The sequence below is a fragment of the Octopus sinensis genome, linkage group LG4 (assembly GCF_006345805.1).
Source record: "Octopus sinensis linkage group LG4, ASM634580v1, whole genome shotgun sequence".
Classification (NCBI taxonomy): Eukaryota; Metazoa; Mollusca; class Cephalopoda; order Octopoda; family Octopodidae; genus Octopus; species Octopus sinensis.
The window spans coordinates 121,175,615-121,195,402 of NC_043000.1; positions in this window are offsets into that span (position 1 = coordinate 121,175,615).

A 19,788-nucleotide genomic window follows, 5' to 3' on the forward strand; every position below is an offset into this window, starting at 1 on the left:
TTTTTTCAAAAGTATCCGAGCCACAAAGAAAAATATTTACCTTTTTTCTGAAAAATATTCTATAATTGTGCTAATTGAAATAATGACGTTGGTGATTTTCTCTAGAGTGCAACATGTATAAATATTATTTTAAGAGTATACTCTCATACGTGAGATCGAATATAAATATCAAGGGCTTTGTGGAAGCCCTTGCCATGTATATACGTACACACACATAGGCACACTCACATGTACACACATACATACATATACATACGCATACACACACAAACATCAAAGAGGGGTTAATAAGGGGTTTGTAATCCAGGCGAAATAACTCATGAGTGCTCTGCAGATAATAATGGATCAGGCTAGCAAATAAATGTCGAGATTGATGTTGAAGTTCTCAAAGGGGAAGGCTTAGATTTCAAATGATACCATCCTAATCAAATTTATTTTCCCGTGAAAATCAATTCACTGAGGCTCTGAAGAGGATAACAGAGGGTGATTTGTTCTTCAATTTTTCAATCAATTGACCATAAATCAATGGATCAATGAAATTGACCTATGGAACTAACTCCTTCCAAAGGTTATCAGAAATAATTGTTAGCCTCAATAAATATGCATATCCCCGACTAAAGGCGGTGCTCCAGCATGGCCACAGTCAATGAGTGAAACAAATAAAAGAGTAAAAGAACACATGGGTAAGTGACTTCTACTATAGCCGCGGACAGATGAAAAGCCTTGTGAATCTATTTAGTAAACGGAAAATGAAAGAAGCCCGTTGTATTTATATATATATATATGTGTGTGTTTTTGCGTGTGCGTGCATATATTCACGTGTCTAGTGTTGTCCCCCTCCCCCCCAAAACATCGCTTCACAACCGATGCTGGTGTGTTTACGCCCCCGTAACTTAGTGGTTCGGCAATAGTGGCCGATAGAATATATACTAGGCTCACAGAAATAAGTCCTGTGGACGATTTTGCTCAACTAAAGGCAGTGCTGCAGCATGGGCGCAGTGAAATGACTGACACAAGTAAAAGAATAAAAAGTATATATATAATATTATGATGTATATATATATATATATATATATATATATATATATTATATATATATATATATATATATATATATATATATATATGTATAAAAGATATATATAAAAATACAAAATGGGACAAGAACGCAAAACACTTAAGAGACGACACAAAATATGGACGGGTCATTCGAAGGCTCTAATCTTCAGTCAAGAACCGGATCATCCTCGCAATTTCGGCTGTGCGCGCGTGAAGGGCTGTTTCTGTGTAGATGCATGTGTTTGTGTGTATTTATGCATATACACACACACAAACACACACGTGAGATTTTACTTGAAAACGCTCGTTTGCGTCAGCGGTTTGAAGAAACACAACATTCCAGTACGGCGTTGGAGACATACCCCTGTCCCAATAATCTATACAGACCAAAACACTATACGGTTAAAGCTTCCCTAGTGATGAAGAGAACATATTATACCACCCGGTATTATTAAATTTATTATTGTTACTGGTACGACTGTTACTACTACGAATACCGCTACTACTACTACTACTACTACTACTACCACTACTACTACTACTACTACTACTACTAATAATAATAATAATAATAATAAATAAATAAATAAATAAATGCGCCCTTTTAAAGCCTAGCCCGGCTCATGGGCCCGGTTTCCCGGTTTCAATGGCGTATGTGTTCCCCAGCTGGATGGGACGCCAGTCATCACAGAGTTACTCAATTTTACCAGCTGAGTGGACTGGAGCAACGTGAAATGAAGTGATTGCTCAAGAACACAACGCGTCGCCCGGTCAAGGAATCGAAACCACAATCTTACGATCATGATGCTGACACCCTAACCACTCAACCACGCGCCACCACAATAATAATAATAATAATAGTAATATAATAATATAATAATAATAATAATAATAATAATAATAATAATAATAATAATAATAATAAGGTAACCAGAATGTGGAATCTAAAAGCAGAAACAATTCCTATCATAATAGGTGCATTAGGCATGATAAAAAAATATTCAGACAAATACATGACAAAAACACCAGGACTTACAAACACATATAACATGCAGAAAATTGCACTACTAGGCACTGCACACATCCTACGCAGAACACTTTCCATACAATAACCATCAGAGCATCACAACAAATCACAGCACATACCTAAGGCACACAGAGCTGCGCTCGGTAGTGAAGTGAAATCACGCCATAACAATAAAACTACTGAATAATAATAATAATAATAATAATAATAATAATAATAATAATAATAATGATAATAATAATAAGCATCATAGCCATGTGTTGAGAGGGATTCTGTGGGGGAGCATCATAGCCATGTGTTGAGAGGATTCTTTGGGGTTTGAATAATTCACCTCTGGAAACATGGGTGGTTCTTTCAATATCCTTAAACAACCCTTATTCAGGGACCTTTTGAGCGGGATGGGCTACTCGACCTGAAGAAATTTCTAACTGGGCCCCACCTGCAAGGTCATGCGCTGTTTACCTTCATATGAGATCACCATGTCGCGCACATATGGTTGTGATGCATGTGCCTGGTGTACCCTTATCAGACGGGTAGTCATGATGGGTATACTGGGCTTCGTATATTTTACCCCAGTGTCACTTTGATGGCATGAACTGCTCTCTCACTCAATAATAATAATAATGATAATAATATAGCTAAGAGTTCAGATATGTGACAGGGAAAGTGAACCACTTGGAATAGAGTAGTGGAGTGATAATATAGTTTATTGACAACCGGATGTTTGGACGGCAAAGGTGACATCGCCGGCATTTAAACTTTTAACGTAAGGTTACAACACAGAATATCGGTGGCATTCTCTCTGATTATGACATATAGAAATGAAAATATGATAAGAACAACCGAACGTGCATATGCACACTAATATATGAAAGGTCAGAAATATATGAGTAAATATACTTATGTCTTCGGATAAATAACATTAACAAGGTAAACAGATATGTTGTTCGTATATTAACAGGTAAAATACACCCGATGCGCTTAAGATTTTATATGATCTTTGTAATTAGATGCTAATAAAGTTTTAGTAATATATAACAATTAAGGATTAAATTGTATTCGTAAATTCAAAGCTTCTGATTTTTCTTAAAAAATCATATGCGGTTTTAAAACGAAATCTGTCCAGAGATGCTTGTCTTTGGTATTTCCCAAGTATAACGGTTAAAGAGCTAGAAACGTGTCTGGGAATCCTACAGTAGGCTGCACTGGACATATTTTAACTGATCTAAAGTTCGCTTTTGACTAAACACTGATTTTTTTAATATATTACTCTGCCTCCGGTATTCGAGTACAATTTTCCCACCTTACTTCGTATTTATGTGCTAACTCTGTTATATATATATATATATATATAATCTATATATATATATATATATATATAAACACACACGCACACACACACACACATACACACATATATATATACATATGTATGTATGTATGGATGGAGTTGTGTATGTATGTAGATATGTGTGTGTGAGTGTATGTGTGAATAAATGTTGATGTCTTTACATTATTGTAATTTCCAGGGTCGTCAAGAGGCCAAGAATATAAGATCCAGGTTGGGAAATTAGATAAGAAATGGGGACGTTTCATTTGATTGAAATTCTTCGAGGCTACGCCAAATTACGGCTCCTTTCTATTGAAGCAAGTAAAAGAATAAAGAATAAAGAACATATATATACATAATAGTGTACATTTAAAGCCAAGAGAAAACTGCCTTCAACAAGCAGTATTCAAAACGACCAAAACCACATTTAAGAGCAATCTTCAAATGGAATGAAAAATAAAAACTTTTACATTTTACCTTGTTATTTTAATCCGGTCGCACCTAGGTTTCCAATTTTTTTTTTAGCAAAAAAAAACAATTTGCTAGGCGAATTTCTCTTCAGACCGCGCCATAACACTAACATATGATTAAGATACGAATAACACGTACCTCATCGTTATACATTATAATTTTTTTCAAAATTCACCGCACAAGCGCAGTTTCAGTCAGCAGGAAATGAATAAATGCCGAACTAATGTTTTAAAAAATTGCTAAGTATACGTAAAATAGAAGGTAGTGAGTTCTATTAGAAATTTCACTACACATTGGCCTAGCATGTATAAAAAGTCAATAGACAACATATTCTCAATATAAAATAGTGTACATTTAAACACAAGAGAAAATTGCCTTCAATAGGCAATATTATTCTTCGGTTTTGTATTCACTCCATATTACTTCTGATATTAATCACATGATCGAGATGAGCTTATAGAAGGAATGTATATGCAGGTAATGCATGTATATGTTGCTATTTACGAAGAGATTTATATATATGTTTGTATTTCTTGTTTATATATTTATAGGCGTATTTCTACTAGTGATTGCAAATCAATTTTTCTCCAAGAGCAATAGATTTATCCGAAGTTATTTAAATCATGTTACTCATTTCCTCGTATTGTACCTGTGGTTTATATATAGGGAATAAAATTAGAGTGAATTGTTGGCATTTGACATCTAATTCTAGCGTAGGCTCTGACATTCCAGAACCCTTAATTATGATTATGTTTTAATAATTCTATACTTAAAAATTAATTTTACCGTTACGGTCACTTATCTACACTAGGACACTGATATGATCATTTTTATGATTATTAACTTAACTTATAAGTGTATATATATATAATTATTATTTCTAATTCTCTTTCAAGGAGACTACGGCAGCAGTACTAGATATTAATATTTATCGCCAAAGTATCATGGCAGTCCAGAAAAAATAGGATGAATGCTGCCGTTGATTAGCTCCAAGAGGCCATCGCCTCTAGCTAGCTATGCGACACAGAAACCTGTCCATTATAACATTCAAACAGGAGAGGTCAGCCGCTTCTCCATGCTGGTCTGGCATCTACAGACTAGTTTGGAGGTGTTTGCCTCAGCAAGGGGAAGTAGCTGACCTCCCCTGTTCGAAGGTTAAAATGGACACAGGTTTGTGTGTCACATAGCTAGCTGGAGGCTAACTATTAATATGTATCTCTCTCTATATAAACGGCAGTTTGTCTGTGCGTGTTTCTGTGTGTCTGTTTTCTCGTACCCTCACCCTGACCACGGCTTTCAACCGATTCTGATGAAACTTGACACACACATAGCCCAATGTCATAATTCAAAACTAACGCAGCGAAAATTTTGAAAAGTTCCCCAGTTCTGAAAAAAATCGATAAATCGACATGGGGTCGAGAATAAAAAAAAACAACCACAGACTGTCTAGGGGACGCAACTCAACCTTTTTTTACTTCTCAAAAAAAAATTTACCATCATTTTTTTTCCATTTTTTTGCTATTTTTTGGCTATAACTCTCTAAAAATGCTTTATAGTTATTTCCCTTACAAACCTGAGCAACGCCGGGCGATACTGCTAGTATATATATATATATATATATATATATATATATATATATATATATATATATATATATATATATATATATATATAGATATATAGAGAGAGAGAGAGAGAGAGTGAGAGAGAGACAGATATTATATATAATATATATATATATATATATTATATATATATATATATAGATAGATAGATAGATAGATAGATAGATAGATAGATAGATAGATAGATAGATAGAGAGAGAGATAGATAGTTAGATTGATAGATAGATGGATACATATATATCGATAGATTCATCTATGTGCATTTATATAGGCATGTATGTATGTATCGAGGAAGAGAAAGAAAGGGAGGGACGGATAGACGAAATAGTTATATGTATTTTATTGGCGTAGTTCCAATTCGAAGTGCTTGTGTTTCCTAGAAAACCACAACGAGTGCTTCGTATTAGCGTTGAGCCAAAAATTCTTTTGATATTAATTGACAGAAAACTTTTCTACCTTAATGGTGTGTGTCATTTCCGGTATTTTCTCTTCTGTTCCATATTCTGCTACCAAGCTTCCTGTTAATTCTACCAATCATAACAATATTACGTACAGCATACATTATCCTTTCAACGTCCTCGTTTTGCGATCGACCTGGTTTTTTTTACCACCGCTTTTGTTTTAGCTCTATAATCTCTCTATTTAGATTCATCAACGTTAATGTGTTAATGTTAAATAAACATGCACTTCCGTTTCATACATTTTATCTACAATACACCCGCCTATCGCACACGTTGCCTTACTCACCTTCTTTATAACTTCACTGTATGTATCTTCACGTAAATCTCTCCTATCAAGCTGTTTTGCTTGTCTTTTTCATTTCGTTTATTTATCTTTCTTCTCTTATCGATGTGAGCTTTCATCTATATCGTTCTATCTCACACAATGCATATTTCTCTTCGTAAACATTTAAGTACATTTTTTTTGTGTGTGTCTTTGATTTCTAAGTTTTGGTTTCTGTCTAAATGCTTAGAACATATATAAACAAATACGTGTTTGACTCTCTCTCTCTCTCACCCCAGTCTTTCTGTCTGTCTGTCTGTCTCTGTCTGTCTCTCTCTCTCTATATATATATATTTATTTGTGTGCGTGTGTGCGTGCGTGTGTGTGTATGATGTATATATCTATATGTATATCAATCTACCTATCTATCTATGTATCTATCTATCTATTTATGTATCTATCTATCTATCTATCTATCTATCTATCTATATATGTACATATATATATATATATATATATATATATGTGTGTGTGTGTGTGTATACACACACACACACACGTATATATATATATATATATATAAATATATGTATATATACATATGTATGTATGTACACATGTATGGATGTATACATGTATATATGTATATATATATATATAATATATATATATATATATTATATATATATATATATATATATATATACATACACATGTATGTATATGTACATACACATATATGTTATATATATATTATGGCTGCCCCCACGTTATCGAGTATAGCCATTGCACGAAGCTTAACTGTTACTGGTGCTGTGATCGAATGTTATCACACACACACGCACACACACACACACACATATATATATATATATATATACATGCTTATCTATTTATATATGTGCGTGCGCGTGTGTGTGTTTATATATGTGTACGAATAATCATTTATAAACATACTTGGTTTGTCTTTACAGAAGTTTTATATTTTAACTATACACATTTCTGAAGCTACTTCTATTTTACCTCACTCTCTTTCCTCCTTTCTCTCTTTTTCCCAGTTTCACTCCCCCTCTCCCTGTCACTCTCTACCTCTTCTCTGAGTTTGAAAGTGATCGGTATATCGGTCTGGTTTTTATCTTTTTTTCTGCGTTCTTAGTTTTTGATCTCTTTGGTAGTCACAGCCGTAGTATTCTCATTCATTCTCAATCTCTATCCCCCGTTAATTCTCTTCCTCCTTCTCTTTGTTTTCTTTCATTCTTCTCTCTCTCTCTCTCTCTCTCTGTCTCTCATTCTCATGTTTCTCTTTTCTATCTCAATGCCCGCCGTTCATAGCACCGAATCAAATCGTGTTTGTACTCTTTAAGCGCGGTCAACAAACAGTTAGTGAAGTGCGTATGAATAAACATACTTCGTTACTTAGAGCTATATCTCACAACGTCCTTAGATCAATTCATCAGTGTCGATGTTTCTTTTCATTGTTCAATGATATATAAGTTTTTGTTTCTCACTGTCATATACGAGAATATAATTAAAACGCTATATTTCTTTACAAAAATGTGCTATGTCTAGAATGTCATTCATTCCTAAAATTATGCACAAATCTTTTTCCACGGCAACAAACAGAAACACAAATACAGAGAGGGAGAGAGGGAGAGAGAGAGAGGGAGAGAGAGAGAGAAATATATATATAGAGAGAGAAATAGAGAGAAAGAGAAGGAGAGAGAGAAAGAGAAGGAGAGAGAGAAATAGAGAGAAAGAGAACGAGAGAGAGAGAAATAGAGAGAGAGAGAGACAAACAGATAAAAAGTATACTAGCACACATGTTCATGCACACAGAATGATACGCATAAACCTGTATATGTCTAAATTCATACGATTACTATGCGTCTACGCTTTAATTTACGTATGAGCACTTTTTGTATGATAATTAGAATTTATTAGTTTTAGAATACGCCCTAGCTATAATTTAATGCTATACAGTGATGAGTATTTCCCGTTCCTAAAACCGAGAAGTTGTACATCATTGTGTGGGCGTTTATCTTTAAAAGTATCCAGTAATATATATATATGCATACATCCACCTATTCAAACACATGTAAATATCGGTGAATTGTATGTGTATCACTCCGAGTATTACACGTCTTATATCTATCTATCTATCTATCTATCTATCTATCTATCTATCTATCTATCTATCTATCTATCTATCTATCTATCTATCTATCTATCTATCTATCTCACTCTCTATATATATATGAGAAAAAACGCCTTTTATCAATTCAATAATGAAAAATTAAATTATACCATTTAGAAAAATTACATCTTATAGAAAGATTAAATATAAGATAAAATATATAACAATGATTAAGTAATGTGCAAAATAATATATATAACGTATATATTTGGGAGAATATATATATATATATATATATATATATATATATAATATATATATATATATATATATATTATATATATATATATATATATGATTGCATCATCTGACAGAAGGTAACCGTCCCATCAAAACACACACACTACACCCGAGCACATAGAACAATCATTCCGTTGATGAGCCCTTAAATGACTTTTAAGACCAGCTGCTGACTGACGGGGTTTAAAACATAAATGACAAGTCTCTTCTATATCGTCACCATTTGGAATCTGATTCTGAAAGAATTTTTATGTGAGCTAGCGAAATGCTTAGCGGTATTTCGTCTGCCGCTACGTTCTGAGTTCAAATTCCGCCGAGGTCGACTTTGCCATTAATCTTTTCGGGGTCGATAAATTAACTACCAGTTGCATACTGGGGTGGATGTAATCGACTGACCCTCAAAGAAAATTTCGGGCCTTCTGTCTTGAGTAGAAAAAATATATACATATAGACGTGCATACACTCATATACACATATTTGGAAATATATCATATACGTACACACATACACACATATATATACACATATTATGTAGATTCATACATACGCAGATACACGTGCGCACACACATACATATATATAAACAGTGCCTAAATAATGTGAAGAAACGTGAAGTAAGAGATATACTGTTAACGGTGTTATGGCGAGTAGTCGGACAATAGACTTACAGAACATCAGATCAGCGAAGTAGTTATAGCCTGGAAGCAATAGGGAACGGAATAGTGTATGTCTTTTTGTCACAATAAGTGCCCCAGCAAGGCTGCAGTCAAATGACCGAAACAAGTAAAAGAATAAAAGAATATGAATTAGTAAAATACCGAATTCAAGCCTTGTTTTATGGGGATTTTGATTTCCTACTGGCTATTTCCTAATCAAAACGTTTAGTCTGTGTCAAACTGGAAGTGCCCTGGTTATAGACGTCAGTAATTCGTATGGTCACCAAGATAAGGAAGACGAATCTGAATATCTGAAAATATATTTCTGACACAGTCATAATTTTAGATGGTTTTAGGACGGTGTAAAATCCACCTGACTCATTGTAACATTTCATTAATTCTTATTTTTCCGTCACTATTCACTAGTTTTCATTTGCTTCCCAGGTGCTTAGATATGTAACAAAAATATTTGTTTCGTGAGTTTCAGCTTTCATTTATTTCTCCAGTCTGAAAATCGGAAGTAAAAGGCGGCGAGCTGGCAGAATCGTTAGCACGCTGGGAGAAATGCTTAGCGGTATTTCGTCTGCCTCTACGTTCTGAGTTCAAATTCCCTCGAGGTCGACTTTGCCTTTCATCCTCTCGGGGTCGATAAATTAAGGACCAATTACATACTGGGGTCGATGTAATCGACTTAATCCGTTTGTCTGTCCTTGTTTGTCCTCTCTGTGTTTAGCCCCTTGTGGGTAATAAAGAAATAGGTATTTCATCTGCCGCTACGTTCTGAGTTCAAATTCCACCGCGGTCCACTTTGCTTTTCATCCTCTCGGGGTCGATAAACTAAGTACCAGTTACGCACTGGGGTCGATATAATCGACTTAATCCGTTTTTCTGTCTTTTTTTGTCCCCTCTGTATTTAGCCCCTTGTGGGTAGTAAAGAAATAGGTATAAATACATTTATGGAGCTTGACAGTATAAGCAGAGTGAAGTCGGGTATTTCATTATTTCTTATTTCTTCGTCACTATTCACTAGTTTTCATTTGCTTCCCAGGTGCTTAATGTATGTAAAAAATATTTGTTTCTTGAGTTTGAGATTTCCTTCCTTTCTCCAGTCTGAACATCGGAAGTAACATTTGGACATATTGTATTATTTAACTAGAATAGTTATGATACATGTAAAATACTGTAGCCAGTCTAACACACTATACTCTTCACAAATAACTAAGAGTCTGCCAGCATTTTAAGTTGAAGGTATAAATATATTTATGGAACTTGACAGTATAAGCAGACTGAATTCGGTTTCACCTCGTTACGGTCCTTGAAAAATTCTGCTCTCAAAGCTGTTACCAGGAGTTTCATACTGAAACCAACGCTATTCCCTAATACCTATTATCACAGTAAGTTACAAACTCGCAGCTGATGAAGAATCAACGCCATACATTTTTGCATTACTGCTAAAATGTATGGCGTCGATTTAATGCTTTCAACTCCAGTAAATACGATGTTCTTATAACTTAACGCTGTAAGTTCTTCATAAAGTTATGTACAACTCTAACAATAAATGTATATATTTAAACTGCCACCACATCTTGGCACATTTCAAGCGTCACATTTTATCTTATCTGTGTACGTCATTAGAGCCTAGCAGACCGTTTCCTTTCACGTGCTCTCAAATTTATGTATATACCTATTTTCTTATATATACCATTCTAGTACCCCTCTCTCTCTCTTCTTCTTCCTTTATTGGTCTCTTGATATATATAGTATATGTTTTGTGCCATGGTTTCGTGGAAGAGCGTGTGCATTGTAGATATATTGTGTGATTTCTTAAAAGCGGGTTTAGTATTATGAGTATCATTACAGGATAAAGAACAGGTGCAAAAGTTAAACTAATATATGCTACATTTTTCAAATGCAGAACGGAATACTTGTTAAATTAGAAAAGAGGTTGGTTAAATATCAAGATCAAGTAAATGTTTTGAAAATAATTATTTTTGAAATCACATTAACATCAAACAATCTTGTACATTTTCTTGAGCATCGTTATAATTCCTCTCCTTCACATTATAGTGTGCAATACATTAATACGAATAAAAAAATTAAAAATCGTACATAAATTATAGTTTACAAAGCGTATTTTAATGAACTAGTTATCGTATAGAGAGAAACACATACTCACAAACACACATATGTTATATATATATATATATATATATATATATATATATATATAGGACATATACACACGCTTAGTATATGCATACCTACTTATCAGATGAAAATTGTGGTTTGAACATGCTTACTACAATTAAACTTTTGTATTTGATCCTACAGGTCTATATTGATTGATTTCTACGTCAGGGTGATTAATTCTTCTTTCTTCGCCCTGTTTAAGCCTAGCCAGGCTCATGGACCCGGTTTCCAGGTTTCTGTGGCGTATTTGTTCCCTCCAGCTGGACGGGACGCTAGTCTATCGCAACAAATATACAATTGTATATATAAGTGTCTTGTTGCACTTATTGCGACAAAAATACGTACACTATTCAGTTTCCTATGTCAGAAATATATTTTCAGATATTCAGATTCGTCTTCGTTATCTTGTGACCATACGGACAACTGATGTCTATTGTCAGGGCACTTCTAGTTTGACACAGACTAAATGAGTCAACGCTATTTTTCTTAGAACGGGGTCTCGTGGAGGTTTTAGCTGTTTTCGATCAATAAACACACACAACGCCCAGTCTAGGAATCGAAACCGCGAGACCGGTTTCCTAACCACAGGGACATTGCGCCTCCACAGGGTGATTAATGCCTGACATTTAATGATACACTATTCTGCTGGTTTTCATTTAATTCGTTTTAGTTGTTTTCTGTTTTAAGTGTATTTTCTCTACGATTGCTATAGTGAATTATATACTATTTAGTATATAATTGAAGCTTAATATTTAAAGCGATATTTCCCTCTACGAGTTTATTTCCTCTTGATTATGTTTTCAATGTTTTTTACCTGCGTTGGTCAACAGAGACTTTTGTTTTATGTTCTTTAATTAATCTATATTTTTGCCGATTTTGGTTTATTCCGCAGGTTAGTATCTTTTCCACTTTTTCTATTGACAACATGTATTTTCGACTATACCCAATAACTTTTAGTTTGATATATATCGTTTTAATATTCCATGATTCGAGGGTCTATAATTCTTGGTGTTGAGATGTCCACTTTGAGGAATTTATTTTGTTTTCTGTGTTGTGTTTTTTCTTATATTTCTGTGCTTCGTAGCAATAATAAAGATACTACTTATGTTAGAGATTTCATGTTTGCATTAGTAATAAGAAGCATACGAAGATGTAATATATATACTAGACCAATGTTCTATTCTTTCTTCTTATCTGTTAATTCTTAGGCAACATTTATGGATTTAACGCTGTTGTCAACGCTGGATTGAATGTTACTGAATGTTAGTCACCATAATATTAGTCACCATAATCTTAGTCACCAATTATGAAGCTGAGGAACGATGTAAATGTTCTCTGTGTTTCTTGACTATGAACTTACTGTATTTCGTGTGTTATGAGTCAACGCTATTTTTCTTAGAACGTAACTGAAGTTTTCAAAATAAAATACAAAACGTTGTTTCCGAAATACTGCACCGCCGGATCTCTTTAGATTCTGGACATTATTTACATGTATAAATACGTTCAAATTATTACTAGAAGTCGGTTCGTTGAAAGACAGAGCAATAATCTTATCATACACCCATGGGTATCTCGATGTTTATTGCGCCACATCCTGATTCGCAAAAGCATTCACCAAGAATTAACAGGAAATTGCATTTAGGCTCTTTCAATTCACATCATATTTTCTCGTCGTAATTCAATATTACAATTAATATCAATGCCATATTACAATACAATGCTCTAATTATTACAAATGTTGTAACTTGAGAACCAATAAACCATTCAATGATGTTTTTGTATATAAAGTTGTTTTTCGAATGACGAATGCAATGAATTCGCCATCGATTATTTTCCCTGGTCATAAATAAGTAATTATGTGGTGTGATTTTCGGATTTATTCAGCATCACTTGGTATCTAGAAATGTGGCTATATTTATTTAAAGAAATTTAATTGCGATATTTACAGTGATTATATTGCCTAAAATTACCAAAAAGAATAAAAAATGTGAAAAGAGAATAACATTAACTCACAATATGACGTACGAGACAAAATGTCTTTATTATCTTCGAAGTGGGTCGAATGGAAATTTTGTGGTTGTGTAGAGAAAGTCTTAACTACTTAAATTCTTAAATATAATGACGTATGTGTGTATACATGTATGTATAATGCATGTGTGTGTTAAGCATGTAGATACACACGCACACACACACACACACACACACACATATATATATATATTATATATATGTATATATGCGTGTGTGTGTCTATGGAAGTGTCTTTGTATATATATATATATATATATATATATATATGAGAAAAATGTCAAGATAGAAAATGCTAAAATAATTTTATAAGAATCATATCAGTACCGTTTTCAGTCATTGAGACTTTTTCAACTGTAAGTATGGAAAACAATTAAATTTTGGTAAAATTAAAAGAAAAGTATTTTAAAATGAATATTTGCAGAGTCTTCAAATGCAAGCGGCATTTTCCTTGTTTCTCCCTCTCTTTGTTTCTCTTGTATACTCTTGGGGGTTCGAGATCATGTATATATTATTATTATTATTATTATTAGTATTAGTAGTAGTAGTAGTAGTAGTAGTAGTAGTAGTAGTAGTATACACACACACACACACACACATATATATATATACGTGCGTGTGTATTTATTAAATAAAATGATATAACAAAGCCAAGGCTGCGTGGAATTTTCAGGACATTTATAAAGAAAAAGTTAAAGCTATTTCTTTTGTATTAAAATAATCCTCTAATTTGAAACGCCCTCTCTAACATTGCTGGATACTTTCTGAATATATGTTCCTCCATGAGCATAAATGTATCATCCCATTTGGTAAAAGTATTTTACAATTAATTTAATAGTGTATTAGTGCTTTTGTAGCATGTTCCTTGAAACAAGATCTCACAGTTCTCATGTCCATTACCTAAATCCATGGCCAATGTCTCGTAATAAGTTTCAGTTTCATGTAAAAACTTCTACCTTACAAATATTCCTGCTATTCCCAAAATTATATTAGGCTTATTGAGAATTTCCTTAAAGAATGCTATTCCCACAAATCATGGAATTAAGAATCACAAAACGACGATAAGACACAATTTTATCAAAATGTATCTGCAATAAAAAGGTCAATAATTTTAAGATGCTTCGTTTGTCATCGAATATGCATTCCCATGTACATAAGTCATAAAAGAAACAATTGAAGCCTTACAGAAAATCTATTTATCCCCTTACAGAAACTCGGCACAAGAAATGAGAATTTATGAATCCAATAGACGCCATGGCACCGATTAACTAAGGAAATCGGTATTAATTATTTTCGCTGATATGCAAATAAAAAGAAAACACCTCGCGAGGGAGTTTTAAATACGTGCTTCAAGAAAAGTAGTCTCAGTTGTACCAGTTTCAAAACTATATCGTTGTCTTTTACATTTTTAACTTGTTTCTTTCGCTAGACTGAGGCCATGCAGTGGTACCGTTGTGAAGAATTTGGGGACTTATTTTTAAAGCTTGGTGCTTATTCCATATGTCTCTTTTCACCGAATCGCTAAGTTATAGTGACGCAAGCACATCAACACCGGTTGTCAAGCTGATGTTGATGTGGTGATGTGTCGAGCCGGTGTTGATGTGTCAGCATAAGTGGGAGACAGACACTGATACGGCGGCACGCACGCACACGCTACACACACGCACCCCACCACACATACACACACACACACGCACACGTATACATACAACGTGCATCTTTCAGTTTAATATTTCTTTACTTTCCACAAGGGGCTAAACATAGAGGGAACAAACAAAGACAGACAAACCGATTAAGTCGATTACATCGACCCAGTGCGTAACTGGTACTTCTTTATCGACCCCGAAAGGGTGAAAGGCAAAGTCGACCTCGGCGGAATTTGAACTCAGAACGTAAAGGCAGACGAAATACCACTAAGCATTTCACCGGCGTGCTACCGTCTCTGCCAGCTCACCACCTTTTACAACGTGCACCTTTCAGTTTCTGTCTACTACATCCACGGTCTGAAGTGACACGCAATAATATTAAACTCGGAATCTTGTGGTTGGGAAGCAACCACAAACTATCAGCTTCTTATTTCTTTATTGCCGACTAGGGGCTAAAGATAGAGGGGACAAACAAGGACACACACAGGTATTAAATCGATTACATCGACACCAGTGCGTAACTGGTACTTAATTTATCGATCTCGAAAGGATGAAAGGCAAAGTCGACCTCGGCAGAATTTGAAATCAGAACGTAAAGATAGAGGAAATACCTCTTTCTTTACTACCCGCAAGGGGCTAAACACAGACAGAACAAACAAGCACAGACAAAGGGATTAAGTCGATTACATCGACCCCAGTGCGTAACTGGTCCTTAATTTATCGAACCCGAAAGGATGAAAGGCAAAGTCGACCTCGGCGAAATTTGAACTCAGAACGTAACAGCAGACGAAATAGCACTAAGCATTTCACCAGCATGGTAACGTTTCTGCCAGCTCGCCACCTTTTACAACGTGCGTCTTTCAGTTTCTGTCTACTACATTCACGGCCCGAGGTGACAGGCAATAGGATTAAACTAAGAATCTTGTGGTTGGGAAGCAACCACAAACTATCAGCTTCTTACCACACTGCATCAGTTTCTTGCCACACAGCATCGGCTGTCCCTAGACATTCTGTTTCTCTTTTCCTGTCTGAAACGTAATGTATATTAATTTTCATTTATATATATATAAACATATTTAGAATATCTGAGCAGATGCTACGTTAGAAACGGAATTTGAGCTGTGTATAATATGTATGTTTGTCTATAGGTCTATATATATCGTTTTGTCTCTCCGTTTAATAAAAAAAGGCAGATAATTTAGAAACGAATTTTTTGATATTTAAGATTGTTTGTGTATAATCCGAACTTTATTGCATGAGTTCGTTTTTGATGGCATTATACTGACTAATAAATTTATCAAAAGTGACTGAACACGAAATAATAGTTAAATATGCTTTACGCAATTACTATCACAAAGTGGTAACACTATATCGGCTCTGCTCTGCAAATCCATTTAACTCAGACAAACGTCATTGATGATAATGAAATAAAGCTAAGGTTACGCATAAAACGAATGTTTGATTTGAACATCAAGGCTATAAACAGAAAACAGGTGACTAGTGTATTGTACATATGAGAAATCAATGCTCTGCAAAGTTCCTCTGTAAAATGTACCTATACACCTGTACGTTCTAATGGTTTGTAGGTACGTAGTGTTTTGTTATGCAACCATAATATACTATGAAGAATATTGAACGTTTCTATAAGTCAACACAGCGATTTACTGCTTAAGCAGTGTGCTACACGTTACTTGTTATCTCTACAGATATTTTATAGAAATCATAGCCAGCGCTGAGTTTTGTTACGACGTTTCGCATCCGAGATGTCAGACGTAAACAAATAATGTGATCAAAGGTGAAAAAAAAAATGGTAATGGACGTATATGCCATCTGTGATTACATATACAGACGCTATATCACCTTGATCGCCTTGACCGACCAGTCCGTCAGGCGTCCATTTGACACCGCTGGTCACAGTACGCTGTCCACTCCTCTCTGGATCGTTCCTTTCTAATCCACGTGATCCTAGTCGCCCCTCCTGAAATCGTAACTCCACCGTCGTGGAGGCCTTCCGAGTGGTCGTTCCGCACGCGCGAGTACCAATCGACAACTGCATATGTCTCTTTTCACCGAATCGCTAAGTTACAGTGACGCAAGCACATCAACATCGGGCGACGTGTCCAGCCCATATAAACTAGCTGCGTGTATATTCTACGATGACATCCCTCACGCCGGACTTCTCTCTGATGACCTCGCTACTGAGGTGCTCAGTCAATGAGATTCCAAGCATTGACCTCACGAAGTATACATATACACACGCTATATATATATATATATATATATATATATATATATATTCCATATATATGTTTGTGTGTCCGTCAGTGTATCAAAGTAAATGCGTATACGTAACTGTATGATGTAGCGTTACATACAAGTGAATCTGCATTAACGAACACGTGATAAAGTGTGAATGACTGAGCAACAGGTTTGAAGACATGCAAATGGGTCTGCAATGATGTACGAATGCACATGAAACGAACACACACATGAGCTCTCAACTCGAATGTTTCTACGTGTTCGCAAAGTAAATGGGCCTAGTTGTAAATTGACTTAAAATACTATATAATTCGTTATAATTGGATAAAGGAAATTATGGTCTCATGGTTTTCTTGTTCTCATGGAGGAAGTTTCTGTTATATATGCCTCTATCTGGGTCGCTGGTAAAAATATTTCGCTGGCTGCTTTTCATCATTTCATTACAAAGTGGCCGATAAAAACGCCATAGCTGGTATGTTGTCAGATTTGCCGCAACTATCGCTATGGCCGACAGCTATTGATAGCAATCATAGAGATACGGTTATATAATATTAGCTGTTAACGCTACATTGATTCTTTTAGAAAGTGATGACGTATAAGCACTGTTCCTTACTGTGTTTATAGACGTTCCTAACTGTTATTGACAAACCTTTCGCATCATGGTGTTGATTAGAATGCGCAGTCGTAAAATGGTACTCGTATAATGAGATGCAATTCAGCTTTTGAAAGAAACCTTGCTTTCCTAAAATAATTATCAAATGCTCAAAATACATCTTTCATTTCAGAAACTCCGTTACTTATATTTTTAAACATATTTCCTCTCCTTTAGATATTTTGTGCAAGAGGAACAGAAAGTAAAAGAAAGAAATAGAAATAAAAGGAAAACATACAATGATGGAATAACCATTATTTCATAGCATTACCTTCCCTTCTATATAATAATGTACGTTCGCTCACTCAGACTATAAAGTATCCAGGTCAAATTTTAAAATTATTTAGGGTTTTGACATTATTAACCATTTTAATATTATAAAGCAACGTACGTCACTGAGCTGGCAGAATAGTTTGCACGCCGGCCAAACTCATTCGCAGTATTTCGGCCGTCTTTATGTACTGCCGATGTCGACTTTGCCTTTCATTCTTTTGAGGTCGACAAAATAAGTACCAGCTGAGCACTGGGGTCGATGTAACAGACTTGCACTCTCCAACATAACACTGGATAGTGAACATATAGTGTTTTGAGTTCTTAGTAAAATACGTAAATGGCTACTATAAAGTTGTACAAATTGTCATATTTCTACATATTAATAAATACCTCTACAAAGTTGCCGTATAATTACTAAATGTTTTTTCGTTGTAATAAAGATAGAAGACATTTCTCCATATTTTCCTTGTAATTCAGCATTCTATTCATTTGAAGGCAGCAATTCAAGGACAATTCCATTATAAAACGTATTACCTGTACCAGCTAAATAATGTAACAGAGACAATAAAACATCTCTTTTCAGAATAGAATGGCATTTTGTCATATCCTTTCAATATCCAATACAATGATCCATCATTAAAATTGTTTTCATGTTCCATCTTGACACATTTGTAACTAAATATGCTTTTGATTGATTTTCCGCAAATGTGATACCATAATTTTTATATTAAATTTCTGTGCATTACAACCACTCTGTAATTTCACTTGTCTATCTCTCTCATCAAATCATTTTTTTTCTGTTTTTTTTTTTTTGTAAGTTTAATTTATAGTGAGTGGTAGCGATTTTATTTCACAAATGTAAGAGGAATCATTGAAATTCCTCTCTGAAAGACAGAAAGAAAGCAAATCATTTTAGCGATAATTGTTATCATCTTGCAAACGAGAAATAATCTTTTAGAATTAATTTACATGCTATGGGGAAATTGAAATCATTATTTGCCAGTAAGGACAACCGTGGACACGTTTCTCTCTCATGTGAACTCAACATTTTATTCTAGTGTGCAAAAACCTGCTTTGTTCAATTGTAATATTTTAAATACAAACGAAAATTAATTTACAAGGATGATTTTCCTGTACAATTTGTATACTAAAAAGATTGGATGAGATAATAGAAATAACTCAAATACACCGATGGAATCATTTGCGTTATATATTTTAAGGAGGGATGTGCTGACTGCGTATGTATACAAACAACTGAAATGAAAATTCTGTTTAGTAAATGCATAAAATAAATAACTTGCGGTAATTATTACCAATTACATACATGCCCTGGAAGTTAAATATTTGTTTGAGAGCTGTATCGAATAGTTTACAGAAGGACAAAATTAGGCTTCTTCGATTGGAAGCCATGTTCT